The sequence below is a fragment of the Petromyzon marinus genome, unplaced genomic scaffold, assembly GCF_048934315.1.
Source record: "Petromyzon marinus isolate PM22_M1 ecotype Great Lakes invasive population unplaced genomic scaffold, UKy_Petmar_22M1.pri1.0 PM_Scaffold_14, whole genome shotgun sequence".
Lineage (NCBI taxonomy): Eukaryota > Metazoa > Chordata > Hyperoartia > Petromyzontiformes > Petromyzontidae > Petromyzon > Petromyzon marinus.
This window is the reverse complement of record NW_027423102.1, coordinates 716,905-733,892: the sequence shown is the minus strand read 5'-3', so window position 1 is coordinate 733,892 and position 16,988 is coordinate 716,905. Positions and strand designations below refer to the sequence as shown.

General features: G+C 46.1%; 1 long non-coding RNA gene across 1 annotated transcript; it reads right to left on the bottom strand.

Moving 5' to 3' along the window:
- Positions 1–6,113: 6,113 nt before the first annotated feature.
- Positions 6,114–7,535, bottom strand: LOC142922676 (uncharacterized). Its single transcript, XR_012940225.1, has 2 exons — positions 6,762–7,535; positions 6,114–6,318 (listed from the first exon to the last, which is right to left on the bottom strand). It is a non-coding gene; the product is annotated as an uncharacterized LOC142922676 (long non-coding RNA).
- Between the last annotated feature and the right edge of the window lie 9,453 nt (positions 7,536–16,988).

The following is a 16,988-nucleotide window of genomic DNA, read 5'->3' as shown; positions in this document are numbered from 1 at the left end:
GTTGTACCAACAATAATTATTATCGGTTCTATTGCGATCGAGGGCTGCACGTTTCAACGGGCACACGTGTCATGCTGCGATGGTGACGGTGCTCCCGGTTTTTTAAGACCGGGAGGAAGTGAGGGCTTCACCTTTCTGGCAAATTGCCCGATGATGCTGGATGTAATTACCAGCGAAACGTCGTACTCAAAAATTGTAAATGTTGTGGATTCACTCTTCAACACACCGGTGGGCTGAAGGAGTGAACTATTTCTCTTTTGTCAATGTGACACATTTTTTACTGATTGGCCGTGTCGGGTAGTGGAGGGTTACGACACATTTATGAATAATGCGATCTAACCCAAAAACGTTTATTATGAATAATATTGGTCGTGAAAGCCTACGGCCTTTCTGGCCGTGATTTTTATTTCAGCAGCATTGGTTCAACACGAGCAAACGTCAGAATGGTTTTCAGCTCTGCAAAGCTCATGATGACTTTTTGTGAAGTATTCCACAGTTTTGCATAGAACTAGGACCTGTAACTAACAGAGAGCATCCTTGCCTGCAAATATCTGGCAGTTCACCAGCGTCGGTTTGAGACACTGAATGCTCAAACGAACGCAAATGTGGTAATTATTATTTCGTGTTATCTCCATATATATAAAAGTTGTGAATATGTGTGTCTGTTCAAAATGTTTAGCGTACTTCCCGACATGCAACAAACTTGAAATTTGCCATGTGGGTACTTTCCAGACTGTACACCATGCAAAAGTTATGAAAATACACTTTTTTGTGTGTGGGGGGGGGAGCTCAATAATGCATTTATTTTTTGTACGGCAAGTGAGCTGTGACGTCAAATCTGTCACGTGACCCGCACATGTGGAAGCGTAACGCATTGTCGTGTAGTGGTTAGCGCGCTGCGCTGCGAATCCGGCGACCCGAGTTCGATTCCCGCTCACAGCCACTACCAGTGACGATTAGTTTAACCGGTCCTGGGCCTCCCCTACGTCGATTCAGCCTCAAAACGAGTAACTGCTGTGGTGTGTAAACATCGCCACTGGGGAGACAAAGGCGGCCGGTCGTTGTGGATCCAAGTCCCAGGAGAAGCTGGGTAGTACAGCTAGTGTATTCATACTCTTTGGTTCTATTTTCAATTATTTCAATGGTATCAGGTACTGGGACCTTGGTGAACAAAGAGACCACATCGAAGCTGACAAGGATATTGTCAGGGGACAGTACAACGTCTTTGACCATAGAGACCAATTGGGCTGAGTTAAGTACTGCTGAGGCGGTCTTGCCAGTGAAAGGCAGCAAGGTATCTGACAGAAAACGGGCTAGTCTATAGTCAAAAGATGCCAACATGGACTAGACCCCGACACACCTACACTGGTTAGGCACTGCCTCAACAATACCTACTTTACTTGGAATGGCTCCTTCTACAAACAAAATGAGGGTACCCCCATGGGATCCCCCTTATCACCAGTGATAGCCAATATTTTCATGGAGAAATTTGAATCAGACACCATCCAGACTTCCACCCTCAGACCTTCCCTGTGGAAGAGATATGTGGATGACACTTTCGTCATTTGGCCACATGGCCTCCCAGCGCTGAACCTTTTCCTACACCACATCAATTCCAGACATCCCACCATCAAATTCACCATGGAAGTGGAGAAAGATGGCAAGCTACCATTCTTAGATGTTCTGTTTGAGAGGAGACCTGATGGCTCATTGGGGCATTCTGTCTACAGGAAACCCACCCACACAGATTCCTACTTGAAACCTGATTCCCACCACCACCCAGCCCAAAATAATTCTCGCATCAAAACTTTATATTATAGGGCTCATTGCATTTCGGACCAACACCACCTGACCAGTGAATTAAACATGTACACCTGGCCCTCAAAAGGAATGGTTACTCTGACCGTACCATCCGCCAAGCTGTCTCTCCCTCCATACAGAAACAACCACTTGATACTCCGGTCAAAACCATCACACTTCCATATATAGCAGGCGTTACTAAAAAGATTTCCAAAATTCTAAACAAACAAGATCCAGGTCCGGTTCAATACAGTACACAAAATTCGTGATCTGATCCCATCCGTGAAGGATGTCATTCCTGATTTACAGTACCCCGGGTTTACAAATTGAGTTGTACCTGCGGTGATTGCTATATCGGTGAGACAAAGCGACATGTCTCTGACCGAATTCGCGAGCACAAATCAGATTTTAAACACGGCAAAACTAATTATTCTGCCGTGGCTGATCACTGTTACAACGCTGTGGGGGATCACGATATAATTTTCTCCGATACCAAGGTTCTTTGCAAACCCACGGGCTTTTATCAGAGATTTGTTCATGAAGCAATTCAGATCTACAAACACAGACACAATTTCAACCGAGAGGATGGTTTCAAATTGAGCAACCATTGGAAAGATGTTCTAAATCGAACTAAACATTAAACTAATTTCAATGGTACAGTATATTTTTCAAGTAGTGGTACCCCAAACTTTCGCAGCTCTTATAAATTCCCTTTTCACACCATCAATAGGTAAACTCCCCCTCACCCCTTTCCCCCCCCCCCCCCCCACGCCAAACGGCAAGTCCACCGGCACGTACACCACCTCTTTCCTAAAATCCGCCAATCAAATGCTAATTTTTATGCTATTTTTTTTGTCAGAACACCTTGTTTGCTCGCACACAGTTTAAAGGTCCGCTGTCTGAGCGTGGTTGTGTTTCGCTAAATTCTCCTGTTTGATGAGTACTAGGTGCCTCGGTGAATGTATATGCTCTAACTTTAACATAGATATTTCTGTGACCAGTTACAAGCTAATCACTCAGATATTTCAATGCTAACTTCTATGCTAATTCATTTGTCAAGGGGTACCTCTGCGGATGTGTATACTTTAACTTAGCTATTTCAATTAGCCATTTCAATGCTAAATTATATGCTAATTCCATTGTCAAGGCGCTTGGTGTTTTTCTTCTCACACAGCTTAAAGGTCGTGATCTAAGCGTGGCTTCTTCCACTCCAGCGCTGTCCTCCAGACAGTATCGTCCCTTCACCTGATGAAGGCCGCTTGTGTTGTGGCCGAAACGTCGTGATTTTTTGTTATTTTATTTTCACCTACGTGACTTTACCCAATAGAACCAAAGAGTATGGATCCTAGCAGTCACGAAAGCTTTAAATCTAGAATAGCTAGTGTATTATATGCGCGAATACTAAAGCTGGAACGATTCGATTACCAAGTCGATTATAACCGATTCCTTGTGTATGGTCAATTACTCAGACCCCTTTAAAAATGACAGCCATCCCCACATCTTACTTCCTGTGACGCGGCTGATGTGATCAAGTCCCTCCCATCAGGTGGGACAACCACAGCAAGAAAAAACTGCTGAAGTAGGCGAGAGATCTGCCGTGGCACGAGGTTATATAGGAATCGACAGTAGGGGGGAGAGAGGGGGGGGGAAAGGAGGCGGGGCAGAAAGTGGACCCCGTAGCAGCACCCAGGTCACTGGAGTAAAGTGGGCCACCACTCATTGATCCGTACATTTAACTCGATGAGTCGATTCGATTCCGTGCCCCGTTGGGTCCTCCCCACTTTTGTGCTTTTGGGTGTGCTGGGTTTCAACATAATTCCCGATCCATTGTGAATCTTCCTTTCCCCCATTTCAGCACTCCGATCTACATCCGACAGGAGATGATAAACCGCAGGGAGGGGGAGTAAAACCTAATCGCCAGGTAATTGGAAAAGTCGCCCATTGTCTCGCGGATTTGCATGATTGTACGATGGATGGGGCAGAGGAACGTGCTACAGGGACACGCCCTGAGGAATGCAGGCATCGGCCTTTGGATGAAAAACTTTTATTTTTCAGTAATTCAGTGGGCAGTGCTCTCACTGGCAGCTCATTCTCAATTAATGTGGGTGATTCACCACGTGTTTGTGCCACATTTTGTATCTGAGTTGAGTCCATTTTTGTTTCCTTTCCTGTTTCTCTACTCCCTCCTGGTATAGCCGGGTGGGGGTATCGAAGGGGGAATGGGCAGATTGTGTTTAACCTTGAGTTTGTCGTGGCATGGGGTGCTGGTATGATTCCGCTCTTGGCTTCCACACCTTGAGATTCCAATAATTACCTGTCTTTGTGTGCTGTGGTTGCCTCGGATTGGTGTGCCACTCTCTCGCTGGATTGCTACCTTGCCATCTCTGTGTGTAATTATGTTGGTAGTTCGTGGGTGCTTGCTCCTCTCTGTATTGTGGGGCTTGATGTGAGGTGCTGTAGCTGCTCACGTGATTTTTACTTCCCTCTAGATGGCGGGGTGCATTATCTCTCTCCCTGTGTTTTGTCCGAATTATATATATAGCCATGCCGTGTGAACCCTATTCTGTATGTGGTGTAAGGAGGCCGTCTCTGGGTCCAAAACCATTCCCACAATTTCTGTAATCTCTGAACTCAAGGATTAAAAAAAACAATCTTGAACATTTTGTCACCTTCGTGGTATTGATCAACATCACCTGCGTAATACACTCCTCGTTTACGCACTGGGTCATACATTTGGCAGCATTAAACCCCTCAGTGTTGAATATTCTCCAAACTTCGTAATCACTGTTAGGCTGAGTTTTTTTTAAATAGTTCCTAACCTTGTATGGTAGCGACTTTACCCATGGTATAGAATATTCATGTAACCTTCTTTACAGCACTTGTTTTCTCGTCCAACTTCCTCAGACCTCTAATCATTGCCTCCACTTCTACTGTTGTGATATGAGTGTATGTCTCTGTTCCTATTGTGTGGATCAAAATAGGGGATTCTGACGAGAGCTTTCTCCGTCAATTTAAGAGTCTTACTACTGAATGAGTATTCGGAAAGTTGGTCGTTGTGAGAGGAGTTAGTGTCAGATGAGCTATCACTCAAACTTTGCCGCTGCTTAACATAACTTCTGTAATGTATTTTGCGCCTGTGTTGTGGGTATGAACGTAGAGCGAGACTTCTCTTGGAGGCAATGCGTTTATTACAATAAACGATAACAACACCAATAGCCGTAACACGACTGGTGTATGTTAAAAACACTGCTGCAGTCAATCACAGTTGGTTTTGAGTGATTACATTGGGGTGGGGGGGAGGGATGGCAAGTGATGGGTGATGGGAGGAGACAAGGGACGCAACGTGACCGTCCATGTACGAGGATAAGAGTTGCCATCTGTGACGTACACAACCTGGGGACACATCATGGGAAGAAGGATCTCTCAAAACCCGAAGAGGGGAGAACTACATGGAAACGCATTGTCTTGAGCAATGAATTAGCACAAGGGGACGAACAGGGGTTGGAGTCATGTTCTTCGTATGGTCGACGTTTATGTAGAGCAACAACTATATTGGATTGAGGTGGTTGAGCCAGATCATTGTGTAAGAAGTAGAGTTGGTGCATCGCTGTGATGATGCCTCCGAATTTGTGAATTGGACATTGAGTTTTCATATATTCCATAGTCTATTCAGGCTTGGAGTTAGGGATAGGGCTACAGATTTGCTGCAGAAATATGTTTCAGAGCGTCAGTGTTTGGCACTACATGTAGGGCAGTTTCACATATTAGGCAAACATCACAATTTCAGCATCATCTTAATTTTATATATTTATATGGGATATAATATAGAAGGTAATTATTGCTTTAGAAATTACATTATTCACACAGATGATTTCTATCTGAATCTCTTGGTTGAAATACTTTGCCCAAGGTAAGATAACTGTGCGATTATGGTAATGAGTATCCACGTCCGTCTGAGACCGTGGAACTGCCCTCCAGCACTGCCGCTCACATCAGGGGACGTAGGAACGACTATGGTTGCTGGCTTCACCGTGGCCAACTAGTTTATTGATGGGCATCTCCTCCTTGCCATCCTCCTAAATTTCCACCACCATCACCACCTCCACAACCTTGTGCTTGTCGCCCCCAACTCAAACTCAGTGCAAACCCCTTGGAGGGCTGGCATTACCCAAGGGACACAGAACTCTGCCTCACATTTGGTTTCTAGAAGCTCCGCAACAGCCACACTGTGGATGTAGACAGCCCTTAGCATTATAAATGTGAGCCACTCGCGTGTCCCAAACACTCAAAAGAATTGAGACGAGGCGATAGTATTAGATACAAATATTTATTATTAAAACGCGATGCCTTGTAAAGAAGGGGAGGTGCTGGTGGGGGTGGGTGGTGCTGGAAGTGTGGGGGGCTGTGAGATGCTCAGAGGGTGTTCGAGGCCTGGGGGGGCAGGTCTTGGGAGGCTTCTTGAATGCCGGGCTCCAGTGAGCAGCCAGAGATGTCCTCTTCCTCCTCAACCGTGACAAGCTGTGGACATACTGACCCATTAGACACTACACACAACTCAGTACTTCTACCAGCTCAACTGGGATTACACACAACAATCAGCACCCCCTACTGGCAGACAAATGCCAATTGCACACCAGGTGCTGAGTCACCTTGTGCCCACAGGACATCTGTCATTGGGCGTGCCCTTTCACACGTGTTGAGATGAGATGTGATGTAAAGCGCTCTGAGATGCCCCGGTGTACAGAAAGGTGCTAAATCATTCTCATCGTTATCACTGTGTCCAGCAATAATGAAATTGTCTGTATTTGTAAACGGGGACCATGACGGCTTAACGTGATGGTTAGACCAGCTCATCATTATCATAATACACTGAATCGTGTGTGCATGAATCTATTATTTACGTTAAACGCAAATTATATACGTGTGTGTGTGTGTGCGATGCGCGAGTGCTGTGCACTCACCTCCACCTCGCTCTGCAGATGCTGCTGCTCCGAGTGTGCACTCTGCTCGTTGTCGCGGTAGGGCGCCAGCTCAGCGTGCAGCTCCGCCACTACACGTTGATACCACTGAATCTCTGCCTGCAGAGATTCCAGTTTCCAATTCCTGTCAATGAGCTGCGTGGGCCACGGGCAAATGGCGGCAGAGGGACACAGGAAAGCATTTTAACGACTGCGTGAAGTTATTGCAGAACATACAGGTATAATAACACACACAACCAGGATCTTTATTTATAATTGAGTAATGTAATGACCTACGAAGCTCTTTTACACAGATGTCCATAGACCACCTTTGACCGAATGAACCGAAATGCATCCAATCATCTCAGATCTTGGAAGAAAAGCATGGTTGAACTTCAAATGCTTGGATGGGCAACCACCATCAATACAAACCAAGATAACACCTATAAAAGCATGATGAAGACCGCTTGTGTTGCAATCGAAACGTCGTGGGGTTTTTTTATATTATTAAAAAAAAGTACGTGACTTTACCGAAAGAATCAAGAATATGAATTCCTGCAGTCACGAAGTTTTATGTTAAACATTTTTTAGGAATTAATTAACTCAAAATCTGGATTAAAATAATAGATTAAGATCGCTTCCCAACCAAAAAGAGGGAGGGGATGGAGATGCATGTAGCAGAGGGGAGCAGATGGTCTAGTAGTCGTAGGTACTTCTACTAGAGGTGGGATGGTGGATCGTAACGTGGTACAGTCCTTAAACAGAGAATGCTCAGTAACCTAGTGCGCATCCATTCTGTACAACCATCAGTGTGAAAAATAAGTGTATACATACAGTCCTCGACTTAGGAACACCATACTTACGGAGACCCGACTTACGGATACCCGAGTTCCGAATCTGTTTCTATGAAATGTATTAATTTTTGGATACCATTGACTTTAAAACGCGAACTTGCACTTCCAAACTGAACCACAGAACTATTTTGTTCAGTGCTGCGATCCTCCACAAGATGTCATGAGTCAGCCTCGTGCACGCGCACATGTGCGTATATGTGAAAGTGATTGTGTGGGGAGCGGTAGTGTTGCAGTTCACGCGCTGCGCTACAAACCCACCGACCCAAGTTCAATTCCAACTCACGGCCAACACCAGTGACGATTATCTGAACCATTCCTGGGCCTCCCGTAGGTCAACTCGGCCTCAAATGAGCACCTAGCGCGCTTTATAAACATCACCACTCGGGACACAAATGCAGCTGGGTGTGGTGCTGGCACACAACCCCTCGCATGCCGTGCTGGCTTTCATAGGCTATCGCTAACAGCACGTGCCCCAACAGCCTATTACAGCTACACGGTGGATCTTTGTGCGGATCGGAAGTGTAGCGGTGAGCACGCTTGTGATTTAAAAGCGGTGAGTGAAAAAAATATATTTTTACTACATTTTATGTATTACTTACGATACACTATATTTTTAGTGTTAATGCAAATGTACATGATTTCTTATTTACGAGTTTAACTCTTTTGTTGAACCTTAACACATTTTATAACACTGACAATATGGGAATTTAAATATCGCACATTATTGTATTCCGACTTACGAACCGTTCCGACTTATGAATGGGCCTCAGGAACTAAATGCGTTCGTAAGTCGAGGACTGCCATATTATTGATATATTTGTCTATTATACTGTGTGTATTATTAGTTGTTTATCATGTAAAATTAGTTTACACTTGAAAAATATTCACCATAAATCCGGTATGTGGGGAAAAAATATTGATAGAGTATGTGTAGTGGCATAGCGCTGGCTGCTGGTAAAAAAGGGTAACTGCGGTGTATGGTAGTACCCACGTCAGCAGGCCACGATAGACACGAGAGGGGGACATCTAGGGGAAAGGTCACAGAGGGGAGGCCCCTCTGTGACCTTTCCGCTAGTAGGTTCCAGAGAGGGGGCGTGGCCGTGGCGGAGCGAGGCCACGCTGAGAGTATAAGAAGGGCCCCTGTGAGGGACCTTGTGGCTGTTGCTGGAAGTGGGATCCTCGTCGTGCTGTTCGTATATATTAGATAGTCGTCGTCACCATCTCGTCATCGTCGTTGTCGTCTCGTCGCTGTCGTCTTGTCGCCATCGTCGCTGCCGTCTTCACTCGATATTACGCTGCTAGATAGGTGTTCGCTGTCTCCGTTCAGTGCTGTCAGTGTTAGATGGTTAGTGTTTTGTATAGGCCAGCAACGGTAATAGTGTGTACCCACGTAGGGTGTCTGTATTATCCCAATGGTGCTCGTTAAATAAAAGAAGCGCCTAAAAGTCTTACTGTCTCTGAGTTAGTCACTACACATGTACACATGAAAGTGACTACTGTAGTCAGAGATGCAAACGCTTGGGCGTCATCTGGTGCCTTACTGTCGCCATCCAGCGTAAACTATTTGGGTCTTTATAGTAAAGTTCGTAAATCTCAAGTACGCTATGGCAAGGTACCACAGTACATAACATGCGATTGGCTATCAATGACTTGAGTACGTTAATAGTGAAAGTACGTACAACGGGACGGCGTAAATAATGGTATTACTGTATATATCTGCGTTTGTGCCATGCCGGACTTCATAGGTGCTCGCTAACAGCACTTGCTCACCTTCGCCTCACTCTGCTGGTGCAGCACTTGCAGATCCTGGAGCTGAAAGTGAATGCTCTGCAGGTTTTCTTGGCATGGCGCCAGCTCAGCGTGCAGCTCTGCCACCACACGCTGGTAACCCAAAATCCCCGCCTGCAGGGATCCCAGGTGCTCATTCTTTTCGATGAGCTGCATGGGCCACGGACAAACGGCAGCAGAAGGACATGGCTAAGCATTTTAACGACTGCGTGCAGTTGTTAAAGAACATACAAATCCAACAAACACATACAGAACCAGTATCTTTATTTTAAATGAAGGAATCTGATAAGCTATGAAACTCATTTTCACAGATGTCCATACACCACACCACCTATGACCAAATGACCCGGAATGCACCCAATATTATAAGATCTTGGAAGAAAAGCAGGGTTGAACTTTTATGGTACTTGGATGGGTGACCACCATCCATACAACCCAAGATAACACCTATAAAAGCCCAGATATATGGATTAATTAACCCAAAAGCTACTTTAAAATGTCCGATTATAATTGCCTCCCAACCAAAAATAGGGAGGGGATGGAGATGCACGTAGCAGAGGGGAGCAGATGTTCTAGTAGTAGTAGGTACTTTTACTAGAGGTGGGATGGTGGATTGTAATGTGGTACAGTCCCTAAACAGAGGATGCTCAGTAACCCAGTGCGCATATACACATCTGTGTGAAAAATAAGTGTATATATAGGCAGTCCTCAACTTACAAACACCTGCACTTACGAACCTGCTTCCATCAAATATATATTTTATAACATTGACTTTAAACGCGAACTTGCACTTGAAAATTGAACCGCGTCACTATTTTGTTCAGTGGAGCAATCCTCCGCGACATGTAATAATTCAGGATGGCGCTTGGAGCAAGTGTTTGCCTATAAGTGTGTGTGTGCACGCGCACGTGTCTATGTGTATGAAAGTGAATGTGTGGGGAGCGGTAGTGTAGCGATTAGCCTTCGAAAGCGGCGACCCGAGTTCGATTCCCGTTCATGGCCAACACCAGTGACGATTATGTGAACCGGTCCTGGGCGTCCCCTAGATCGACCCAGCCTCAAATGAGTACCTGGTGCGATGTGTAAACACCACCACTGGAGAGACAAAGGCAGCGAGGCATGGTGCTGGCCAATCACCCCCTTGTGTGCCATGCCGGCCTTCATAGGTGCTGCTCACTAACAGTACTTTCCCCAACAGTCTATTAAGGCTATACGGGGAGTCTTTGTCTGCGACGTGCGAATGCAGTGTACTCACCTCCGCCTCGCTCTGCTGGCGCAGCATGTCCAAATGCTGCAGCTGTGAGCGTCCGATCTGTGCGTTTTCGCGGTACTGCTCCAGCTCTGTGTGCAGCTCGGCCAGCATACGCTGATACCAAAGAATCCCCGCATGCAGGGATCCCAGCTCCTGGCTCCTCTCGAACAGCTGCTTGGGCCACAGGCAGAGGGACAGAGAAAAGCATTTTAACGACTGTGTGCGGTTATTGTAGAACATACAGATGCAACAACAGACACATTTAGAACCAGAATCTTTATTCATATTGGAGGAGTCTGATGAGCTGTGAAAATATTTTTCACAGATGTCCATACCCCATGTTTGACCAAATCACCCAGGATGCACCCAATCTTGTCAGACCATCATGCACACAACCCATGATTACGCCTATAAAAGCCCACATATATGGATTAAGTAACCCAAAATCTGCAGTAAAAGGTCAGATTAAAATCGCTTCCCAAACCAGGACAGGGAGGGCATGGACATGCACGTAGCAGAGGGGAGCAGATGGTCAGACCCTACACAGCCTGACGACTCAAGTGCTGTGTCACGGTCAGACCTGGGCCGTTCCGGGGCCAGGAGAGCCTGGGTTCTCAGCGGCCGTGGGAACGAGGCTGGGAGCATTACCTGACGCAGAGTGTCCTCATTCTCAGCTTGGGACGTGGTCAGCTGATCCTGCAGCGCCGACAGTCCCTGTTGGGGGGTGGAGAGCTCCGGCTGGGCACTGGCGCGCTCCGCCTCACTCGCTGCGAGCTCCTCCTTGCTCGCCTTGAGCTCCTCCCTCAGCCGAGTGATTGTGTCCTCGTCCTCCTGAGCCTTAATACAGGCAACGTTCGTTTTACCATCGTAATCATCACCATCATCATCATGAACAGCCATGATCCGTCCACCGCTGAATGTGTTTTTGTGATACTGCTGGATGAAAGTTTCCCTGAGCCATACCGGTCATGGGAATTAATTGATCATACTTCATCACACGAAGTGGTACACCCAAGACTGGGTCAGATTTCACTGGCCACCAATGCTAGCCATGGTTGGTAATCAAACTCGGACAGCTTGGTTCAGAGTGCAGAAGGCTCATCACAGTAAATTAATACGTTGTATATCATCATAAATATTTCGCCGCACAAGGGTCTCCTCCTCTTGTGAACGCTGCCACAAATGTCTTAAAACTCAAACTTTAATTATCTTTATTTTACCAGCTAAGGCCTACTGAACTATATAGCTCTTTTTCAGAAGCGACCTGCCCACAAATGAAAGTTCAACGAAGTGGCTTATCATGTGGAAATGTATTGCAGCTATAGAATCTAAACGCACGTTTCTAAATGTGGAGGAAGAACCGGAGGACCCGGAAAAGATCCACGTGACCACAGGGAGAACATGCAAACTCCAAATATACAGGTGTCGGGGTTGGGATCAAACCCACAACCTCCTGCATACAGGCGAAGTAGTTAACATCTCGCCACCGTGGCGCCCCTCTTCAGTGCCAATCGCGGCTTCACCACGCGTGCCCTTGCGAGCCGATACCTTCTTGGAGTTGCGCTCGAACTGCTTAAAAGCATCGGTAAGGGTGAGCCGGACCTCCTCCAGCCCTGTCGCCAGCTCGCAGGCCTCTTTCCGATGCGCGTCCTGCTGCTGCGCCTTCTCCATCCCAAGTGCCTGGACGTGCCCCTCCGACTCCTTCAGCTACAGGCACGCACACGTTCCACAATGTTGGATTCATGTCTGGGGAAGTATACTGAATATGGTGTGCAGAATGTGGAAATATTTTCTGGGTTGGAAAAGACCCAGCTGTAATTAAGCCTGGCTTGCAAACAGATAAATAATTACCACTTAAGTCATTTAAACTCTGTGGTGTGCATATAGCTGTGTGTCTGCAAGCCTATATTGTTTCTCTAACAAATGCAAGCCAATCACATTTTAGAAAAAGTCCTGTAAACTGCAGCTGACTTCATAATTAAATTGTATTCATTCTAACTGAAAGTATTAAAATGTGAGAAAATACATTCGCAACTCTGAATCATGACAAATTATGAGAGGGAGTGAATTAGTTAAAGGCCTAGTCAGGGATTGCCTTGTCTAGTGTAATTACCTCATCCAACATTCACCTATCTGCAGACAAAATTAAGAGCCATGAGGGTAGGACCGATCCTGTGGTCACAATTATACCTTTTGCCATATAGAAATGCATTATCATACTACATTCGAAAAAAAAACCATTCTGGCTGTCTGCCTTCCTGGCTGCATCCATATTACTTATATAACCACTTCAGGTTTCAGCCACCTGTGATTAAGCCAGGTTCACATGTGCAGTGAGTTAATGATGTCAGCCTGATCATCAATGACTTCACAGAAAAGCCCATGAAAACAATGTCGGCTTTACACTAAATCGAGCTAAGTTCCAGCTCTGAAAACCAAAGATCAGACTGTTTTGTGATGAACATTACTCATTACTCTCCATAGCAGGGCAGATATCAAAGTATTTCCTCCTATTGTGTGGGTACCAGAGGGCACTTAAATATTTCTCAGAAGTAGTTATGTGATTTATGCTTCTGCAAACCATTCTCTAACATGAAACTTGAACCATCTTCTTTGGTTCTTTCGGTAAAGTCACGTAGAATGAGAATAAAATAATAAATTGATAAAATAAAATAACACAATAATATTCTCACGACGTTTCGGCCACAACACAAGCGGCCTTCATCAGGTTGTTGTGGCCGAAACGTCGTGAGAATATTATTGTGTTATTTTATTTTATCAATTTATTATTTTATTCTCATTCTACGTGACTTTACCGAAAGAACCAAAGAAGATGAATCATTGCAGTCACGAAAGCTTTAAATCGAAATGAAACTTGAATTTGGAGCTTTCGTGACTGCAGGAATTATTCTTTGGTGGTTTATTATTAATTTTATTATTTCTTATTTCTACGTGACTTTACCTAAAAAAACATTCTCTAACATGCGATGGTGCACTGCTCAGGCGATGAGGACAGGCCTCATGCACACACATGGAGGTGCGGGGGCTGCCGCATAAGGCTCTGGTTACCTGGTGCTGCAGCCCGGCGATCTGGCCGTGCATGCACTCCATCTCAGCATCCGTGTGCTGAAGTGTGTGCTGCAGCTGCACCACCTCCTGTGCCCTCGCGGCCTCCTCTGCCCTGGAGACTCCCAGTTCGGCCTTGAGAAAGTCCGTCTGTTGCTCCAGAGAATTGCCTGTCGGAAGGGACACAAAACCATGGCGATGAAGACAGTACAGCCACCAGTGGCAGCAGACAGAGAAGGAGCAGCAGCTCAGGAGGAAGAGTACCAGCAGCGGGAGTAGTAGCAGACAGAATAGGTCTGAGGTCCCTCAGACCTATTCACCAGCTTGCATGCAAACACAGGGTCCAGAATAATAATATATGCACAGGAAGGGCCTAGTGAGAGAGCAGTTAGTAAACCCAGTGCAGTCCTATGTTAGACAGCAGAAGTGGTCCACGTGGGAAATGAAGTAAAAACGAGGAATTACTCGTTTTAACTCATAAAAAGAAGTTATTGGTGCACAGTGCTCGACAAAAATTAGTGTTCAATGGGTCCGTGGATTCAGAAAGATTTTGGAGCACAGGCCCCTACCCACCGGTCTCCTCGCAGCAAGCGTTAGCCTCCTGCAGTCGTTGCTGCAGCTCCAGTACTTCATGCCGCAGGTTGTCCACCTCGGTCTGCTGCACCTCTTGGTTGGTAAAGAGGTCGCGCATGTTCGCTCTCAGCTCCGCGGCCTCGGTGCCCAGCCGCTCGGTTTCAGTCCCGCGCTCTCGCGCCTCTTCCCGCGCCGCCACCAGGTCTGCCTCTGAGCGCCGCAGCAGCTCGTCACGCTCCTTCAGCGCCTGCGGGCGGAGACGGGCAGCATCTAAATTACACGTAATTACAACATGTAATTTGAATATATTAATAAATTGTTTAGCATTCATCCAAAATATTGAGAAAATAAGTGGGCTTGGGCAGGACACATTGCTGTTGCAAGAAGGGGGGTGGCTGTTGCGAGAGTGGAGGCCTCACCTTCTGGAGGACCGTGATGTGCACAACGTGAGCGTCGTACTCTGAATCGTCGTGCATATGTGATGCACGATATTCGGCCAGCTCTATGTATGCCAGATGCAGAGTCGCATCGTGCTCACGCCTCAGCTGCTCCTCGCGCTCGCCCCACCGCACTGCCTCCAACTCCACCTGCAGGCTGTTGATGGCCTGCGAGTGTGCCATTAGCTGCTCACGGGCAGAAGGGCACAGTGTCACAGGCACGTGCATGCATAGGTGGACAGCCCTTCATCACAGACACATGCAGCGTGCAGATGAGGACAGGTACAGACATACAGACACACGGAGCATGTAGTTGTACAGAGAGATAAGAGACTATAGACATGGGCAGGAGGCACAAGAAAATAAATTACAGATGCAGAGACATACACACAAAGACACAAGCAAGTCATACAAATTTGGACACATTATGGAAAGACAGTGCATGTGGAGAGAGATGTACATAGCCAAAGGCAGAACATGCAGAGGGAGACAAGATAAGAATGCGGAGACACGGGCATTGAGTACAGAGACGCACATACAGGCGCCTCGCATGCAGACGGACGCACACGTGCAGTGAATGCTTTTCAAGATGAAAATAAGAAATTGAGATTCTATTGTAAACAAATCAAGAACTACAAAAATATGCAAGGTAAACACCTGTGGTCTTATTGAACATACCACAATCACGTTTAAAATATTTAGAATGATAATAGAAAGTCAAAAAATAGAACCATGATACATTGTATACATCAATCAACGATTGGTAAGCGTGCATACAACATGGCAACGTTCTTCATCATAAGATAATGAAGAAACTCGTTGCACCCAAATGTTCATCTTCAAATTGAGTCAATATTCAAAACAAATAACTCACAACGCCTCCTCACACCATGTCGGTCATGGGAATGTGTTTGACTATACTTCCCCATGCTGGTCAGCACCGTACAGATGTATTAATCAATAAAACATAATACATGCACATTATGTGGGGAGATGCTATGATACAAAAATTTAGTTTGATCTGCTTTTATCTTTCGTTTTCAACATTATTGGGAATAAAACCATGGACCACTCGCTACAGTGAATTTAGCAAAATTTATTACGGAACCAAAATATAATTCGATGGGTTTTTTGTGCACTCATTTGCAACTAGGCTGAGACCACTATGCTTGAGAATCCGGTTTAATCACTGTGGTTGGGCAGCTGTAATCCACATTCAATCCTGGCATCTCAGCCATGCTGGCACAGCATGTCTGACCCCTGGGGCACCTAGCTACCTCCCAGAATGCACTCATTTAATGTGCCATTTCCTTGACGTTCAGATCGTAACTCTGAATAAAAACTCAACGCATGAATCAATAATGATGCACTTAATAGGACAGAGCTTCTAAAAGGTGATGTTTCAGGCAATGGGCCTTCATCACATCAGAGAAGTCAAAGCAATATCCATTGCAGCGTTATTGACGAATATGTTGAGGTTTTGTTATCTCTGCTTGTGTGCCACGCAGCTTCACAACGTGAACACATTATTTGGGTCTTTCGGTAAGGCCATGTAGATACAAAAATAATAAAATAATAACAATATCACGACGTTTCGATCGCAACACAAGCAATCGTCATCAAGTGAAGGATATGGCAGGAGAGCTGCCGAGGCAGGAAAAAATATATGGCGGGAGCGCTGCTAAGGTAGGGAGTTAAAAAGGTTTGAGATGGGTGTAGCTCAAGGGTCAGTGGGCAGGGCTTGATGAAATTTGCATGTAAATGTAAGATCGGCGAAATCTTGACAAACGAAGTTTCACTTTAGCCGTGCTCCGTGTAACAAGGGGACAGGGGGGTTGGTGGTGGCCACAGTACCTCCTCAGCATGGTTTTTCTTGAGTTGGTGCAGCATCTCGAGGAGACTCTTCTCTGTCTGGCTCAGTGAGCCACGCAGGGTGGCGAACTGCGCTCTTGCCCTGCTCAGATTGTCCCGCAGGGTCGACACCTCCCGGGACAGGTGGTGCATTTCCTTTTCCGGCATTTCCAACTGCGACGGGAGCAAGGGCACATGGCACGGGCACGTTAGCTCCTCCCAGCGTAAATCCTGCCTTCAATCGCATCGTGACATGCCATTCGCCATCGGATGGTGGAGACAGCACCATGGCACATGGCAAGTGAGGTGCCTAATACACAGGTATACACACATAGGACAGATGGGCTGACACCCACACACCCAAGCAAAGGCAACACCACGATTCCCCGCACAGCCTAAACAGAGTGGT